The sequence below is a fragment of the Rhineura floridana genome, chromosome 7 (genome assembly GCF_030035675.1).
Source record: "Rhineura floridana isolate rRhiFlo1 chromosome 7, rRhiFlo1.hap2, whole genome shotgun sequence".
NCBI lineage: Eukaryota > Metazoa > Chordata > Lepidosauria > Squamata > Rhineuridae > Rhineura > Rhineura floridana.
The window spans coordinates 74,514,766-74,520,765 of NC_084486.1; the positions used below are offsets into that span (position 1 = coordinate 74,514,766).

The following is a 6,000-nucleotide window of genomic DNA, read 5'->3' on the forward strand; positions in this document are numbered from 1 at the left end:
TGAAACTTGAGCTTCTCTGCTGGGGGTGTGCGTTGACTTTCTGGTACCCAAACTATGAGGTGAATCAGGTGATTCAGGGACAATTCTTACGTTTCCAAATTGGATCATACCATTAACAAGGCATCTCAAGGTGGATCAGGGACTCCATAAGCTTTTGAGTGGCTTTGTGGTCGTGGATGTCCAAAATGTACACAACCATTTGATTTTCTTCCTGAGAAATGAAACCAAGCTTACTAGGGAAATGCCCGTAGCTAAAGAGATGAGGTGGTGGAGTGGTGAGGGAATCTTTCATTTTGACAGAGTAGTCTACGTTTTAATCACAATGAATTATTTTTTCAGGGCACTCAAATCCCAGTAATCTGGGAGTCAGATTACAAACTATGTTTATTTTTCATGTGGATCTATTCCTATCCATGTGCAAGCCAATGGAGAGACCTCCATTCCCAAAAATCCAGGCGGGGGAGGGGGCAGAAACCCATCCCCTACCAACAACTCTTGGGCTAGTAGGTTCCTTGCAGAGGAGTCTTTCTTAGGGATTTATGTGATTGTTTCTATTACCCTTCCCCTATGCAAGTCAATGGAGATATTTTTTCTCTAAGGGAGAACAGTCTGTATCTCCAAATAACTCTCTCTCTGTGTGTGGGGGGGGGCAGAAGCCCACTGCATCATTATCCCTTGATGTAACAGGATCCTCAAGGGGTGACATTTCTCCACCCCAAGTCTTTCCTGAAACCTTTTTTTAATCACCCCCACCCTTCTGTGATTCCTATTGTACTTACCCCAGAACAGTAAAGTCTGCACAGGAACCACTCTAACTATCATTCTGAAATTTGGCAGGCTTTATCTCCTTAGAAGAGGAAACCATGTCTGCAAATTATATCCAATTCTGGCAAAAAATGAAAAGGTTACAGACGTTCCCTTTGTTTTAAAAAATCAAACTTTAAAGGTGTCCTGTATGAAAACCCCTGGATGTATATGCCTGCAATTTGGCAGGCTTAATCAACTCTGGAGGGGCTGCTATTTCTGTAAATTTCATCAAGTTCTGTGAAAAGGAGAAAAAGGTTTTAGCCATGTTTATATTATCCATTAGAGTGAATGGGAATAGGAACAGTGCTTTGTTTTTAACCTCTCTAATTCAGTCCTGAATAACAAGTCAAACTGGAAAGACACAGAGAGTCTATGAAACAGATCAGCCTGCTTCCCAAAGATGCAGATACCAGTCAAATCATACGGCATACCTCTGTTCTCTGCCCTGAATGTTCACTCCATTCTTGGTGGAGATACCACTCATTACATGCCTGGTGAAACATTTGATTTCCCTAAGAAATATCTGATTTCCTTTATTTCAAATCAAAAATCAAAGGTAAAACTTAATTTTGCTTCACATTTTGAAATATAGAAATTTCAGTTTTGCAATTTGACTTTCAGGGATAATTTGAAAATGGAATCTCAAACACTGAATGAATTTATGGCAATAAAGTTAAATGTTTGCTTTCCAAGTCATTGTTTGATACCTTAAGAACAGAATGAAGAGCCTGCTGGATCAGGCCAGTGGCCCATCTAGTCCAGCACCCTGTTCTCACAGTGGCCAACCAGAATCAGCAGTGGAGTGAAGATAGTCTGCCTCCCAGGAGCAGGGTGGGAAGAAGTGTTGTTGTTGCTGCTGCTCCTGCTGGTGCTCTTTAGATGGCTGACTATAGTTAGAGGCTTTAAGCCTAAAAGCAGTTTTAGGCTGCTTTAACACTGCACTTTATTCTGTTATTCTGATGATCTCTTACCTGGTAATCTGCACATTTTATTTGACCTTTCACATGATGTAAAAGCTATTTCCAGAAATCTAATGGAATAGAGTGGAAGTTTAGCACTAATTTTCGAGATAAATGATTCTGGAAATAATCCGTGTGCAAGGTTGGGAACCGAGCAAAATTATGGGAGTTTTGTGCTAGCTGCAGCCGCTCATGTGACAAGCATCCCGGCATGCAATGTGTTCCTGCCCTGTAGGCGCGTGCCAATTTTTTTTTGCCTGATGAAAACTGTTCTAATATTCCGGCATAGGCGCAGGTAGCAGCATTCCCTTCTTCCTTTTTCCACACACACACACCTGTGTCTATACAACTAAAAAAAAAAAAGGCAGGTGCTAAAAGGAGAGGGGTTGCATGGCAACAGGATGACATCTTAGACCTTCTACACAGTGGTAAACTACAGTGTGCATATGTATCATGGGTGAGAGGCAAAAAGACTTTGTTCATTGCAGCCGTGTGAAAGACATTTGTGCAAAATGCCAGCATGTCAGCCAAAAAAAGCCACGGTTCCTTAACGTAACAGCTTACTGCAGTGTGAAAGGAATTTTAGGAATCGAGACAGCAATGCTACCATTTTAATTCATTAAACTAATGCAGTAAGCCACATGTCTGAAAGCAGCCATAGCTCATTCCTGTGTCAGTTCTTAGTGGAAGCCAGAGATAACACTCCTGAATCTTTTTTACAAACATTCCTTATGTCTTAAAGTGCTTTTTGCAGCTCATTACTGGGCCTGGTTAATGCACTGTAAGGGTTTGGATAGGAACCACATTTCAGTCATTTCCATCTAAAACTTAGAAGCTTTCCCTCTGGATGTTCTCAAGGGACTGCTTTTTCTGACTTGAAAGTGTCTCTTTTTGGGTCCAAACTAAATGTGGCAAGTTACAGGTTTCTTTCTTTAAACTTAAGTTTGTAACAAAAGATAACCTTGGAGGCCATGAGCAAGAAAAATGGTTAATCACTTGTCCTCCAACCACTTGTCTGCTCAAAATCACCCCCCTCCCAGTTATTTTTCTGCCAGCAGTGGAAAAGATACAGGTCGCCATATCCTTTTCCTCACAGGAAGAAAAGCAGCATGAGGGTCAATTTTGTATGTACAAACAGCTGTTTGGTTAAACATAAAAAGGTTAAAATAAAAAGGGTTAAACAGAACACTTCCACCCCTGACTGCAACCACAGAGATTGCTATTCATTTTTTTAAAATTAAACCATTGGGGGAAAGACATGCAATTGCATGTCACATCTAGTTTGGCCCAGAACTGTTAACTGGTGTCAAGGCATGGTTTCTGCAACCGCGTGAAATGAACGGTTACCTGTTGAAAGGAAACATACCAATCAGACTATACATTCAGTGGTGAAGATACACATGTACATCTGAGGGCAGAATGTATAGAAGATCAAACTAATCAGAAGAAAGTCTCAAGGAGGTTGAGTATAGTAGAAGAAAATGAAAGTTCGAAAATACAGCAGACTCAGAAATACACATTCATCCCCTTTCATTTCACCTTCACCATCGCAAAATGAGTGGAAGTTAAGTAAGGCTATAGCCCCTTACCTGGGAGTAAGCCCTATTAAATTCAATAAGACCTACTTCTGAGTAAACACGGTTAGGATTGCACCATTAGGCAACTCAGCTGGACTTACTTTTGAATAGATGGATGTAGGCTTACACTATAAGTAGCATAATCCTATATACAGGTTTGAAAAATGGAAATGGACTGCCTTCAAGTCGATTCTGACCTATGGCGACCCTATGAATAGGGTTTTCATGGTAAGCAGTATCCAGATGGGGTTTCACCATTGCCTTCCTCTGAGGCTGAGAGGCAATGACTGGCCCAAGGTCACCCAATGAGCTTCATGGCTGTGTGGGGATTCAAACCCTGGTCTCCCAGGTTGTAGTCCAACACCTTAACCACTACACCATACTCAGAGGTTAAATACCACAGAGTTCAATGAGACTTACACCTAATAAATGTGCAGCCTAAATGATACATTAAAAAAATGAAGTCCTATGTCTGCAGGTGCAAAATCAAGTTCTCAAAGCATGACTTGATGGGGGTTTGTTTTTTAAAAATACCAGAGATGCTTGCATTCTCTTTCAAGTGAGCATCTCAGTGTCCAAAATATTAAAACTATTAGGAAAAAATAAATAAATGACTCACTTTGGAGCATTCTTACATTCCTTGAATGCTGTTTTGTTTATAAATCAGGAACAGAGTTGTTCTTTTGCTGGCTCCACATTCAATGCAGGAAGCAGGTCGGGGACAGGCAGCATGTTTGCAATTAGATTCTGCACTTAAAGGGGAGGGAGAAGGAAAAGAAACGGGAGGGCATGAAAGGTCATGGTGTTTCCAGGTTTACTCCAATGAATTCTGCAGCTGTACCAGAAAATCCCAAACTCCTGCCTAATTCACTACCCACATGTACAATTCTGCCGCTCTTGTTGCAGGGGAGGCTTCTTGTTGCAGGGGAGGGGGGACATTTCGTGGTGTCAATCATTGCTTAACATGCAGCATTTCATTTTCTTACAATTTCATTTAAAGAATTTTAATATAGGAAACTTGAAATAAACAATGCCACCAGCTTTCCCTAAATAGCTCTATGGAAAAGCTAAGTCAGCAATACGGACAGTAAATATTTATTATAAGGTAACACAATAGGGTTCCTTTTTTTTCTTTCTCCCCTGCTACTTTGCATTTGATGTGTAAGACACACCAAATATTGTAAATATTTATAAAGTATTCAGATTTGATATTATTTGTTCAGGTACAAATGGCTCCACTTGCTAAAGTCATCACAAATAAGGAAAACCACAAGTAATGAATGAAAACACTGGGGAAACATGACACAACCACATCTGTGGACTGAAATAAACATTTTCCACAAAAGGGAACTAAAATGAGAGAGATACTTTAAAAAAAAGAAGATCTATTTTAATTTTCCCCTGGGTGTTTTAGAAAAACCAATTTACTTGCAAGTTATTTTTACTTTTGCATTCTATTTTTTAAACAAATTGTTTACCTTTGGACTAAATTGGAACTATATAGTGCAGTGTCTCGACTGAGTGATCTCTTACAATCCTGGCCAACTCTGAGTATGCTGGATGTAATGTCAATAGTTCATCCGCCCTCAGCCAGTACTGCTTCATACCAGGTGAGCAACTAATATAACATCTACAGTCATTCTAAGATTTGATTCTGGAAAGGACTGCTTATTACCCAAACCTCTCAAGATAGCTCAAATGCTACCAAACACATACTTGCTTCAGCAGAGTTTAGAGAAGTTGTAGCTGTTGTGATCAGGGAATTTTGTATACCCTTCCCCAAACATCAACTTGTCAGGCAAATTCAGACAGTTTTCCCCTGGTCAGCAACATTGCCCCTGAATTCTTCAGCACTTGTGGTTTTTGAACCATGTTCAAAGGCAGCCTTACATTTAATGCACTGCAGTAATCTAACCTACAGGTTACCAGAGCATAGACAACGGAAGTTATACTGTCTCTGTCCAGATAGGAGCGTAGCTGGGTCACCAGGAAAAGCTGATGGAACCTTGTGCCACAGAAGCAACTTGAGCCTCAAGTGACAGTAATGAATTTAGACTTTCCAAACACCAACCTCTGTAGAGAGTCATCCAAGTAGAACTGAAACCACTGCAAAGCAGTGGTGTCAACACCCAACTTAGACAACTGTTTCAGAAGAATACCATGGTCAATGATATTGAAAGCCACTGAGAGATCAAAGAAGATCAACAGGAACACACTCACCTTGTCTCTCTTCAGAAAGAGGTTGCCATCCAGGACAACCAAAGTTTCTGTGCCAAAACCAGGCCTAAACCCTGACTGAAATGGGTCTAGAAAATTTGTTTCATGCAATGGAGCCTGAATCTGGCCTGCTACCACACAGTAAAGAACCTTAAATTACATTGCATATTTTGAGGGATTTAGCAATGACCAATGAAGAACAAATATTTACTCCAGATAAGGACCCAACTTAGCTATGGTGAGGGAGAAATAACCAGGAAGTAGAAAGTTCACACGCAAAGTACTAGCATTCCTGATCTCACAAGAGCTGAGAGACAGTTAAATAGGACACATTCAAGATAAGTTAGAGAGTTAGGAAGCTGATAGGTACCTATCTGATGCACAGCTTGGAAAAGTTACTTTTTGAACTACAACACCCATCAGCCCCAGCCAGCATGGCC

At 40.5% G+C, this 6,000-nt stretch overlaps 1 long non-coding RNA gene across 5 annotated transcripts in view; it reads right to left on the bottom strand.

Moving 5' to 3' along the window:
• LOC133389054 (uncharacterized) overlaps positions 1–5,689 on the bottom strand; it is a 40,213-nt gene extending 34,524 nt beyond the window's left edge. For 4 of the 5 annotated variants that reach the window (XR_009764015.1, XR_009764016.1, XR_009764012.1 and 1 more), the window contains exons 1-2: positions 5,564–5,689; positions 3,963–4,090 (exon numbers count right to left, since the gene is read on the bottom strand). This is a non-coding gene — a long non-coding RNA (uncharacterized LOC133389054). Of the gene's footprint in view, positions 1–3,962; positions 4,096–5,563 lie in introns of all 5 variants that reach the window. The other variant, XR_009764013.1, reaches the window with a different exon arrangement.
• Positions 5,690–6,000: the final 311 nt, after the last annotated feature.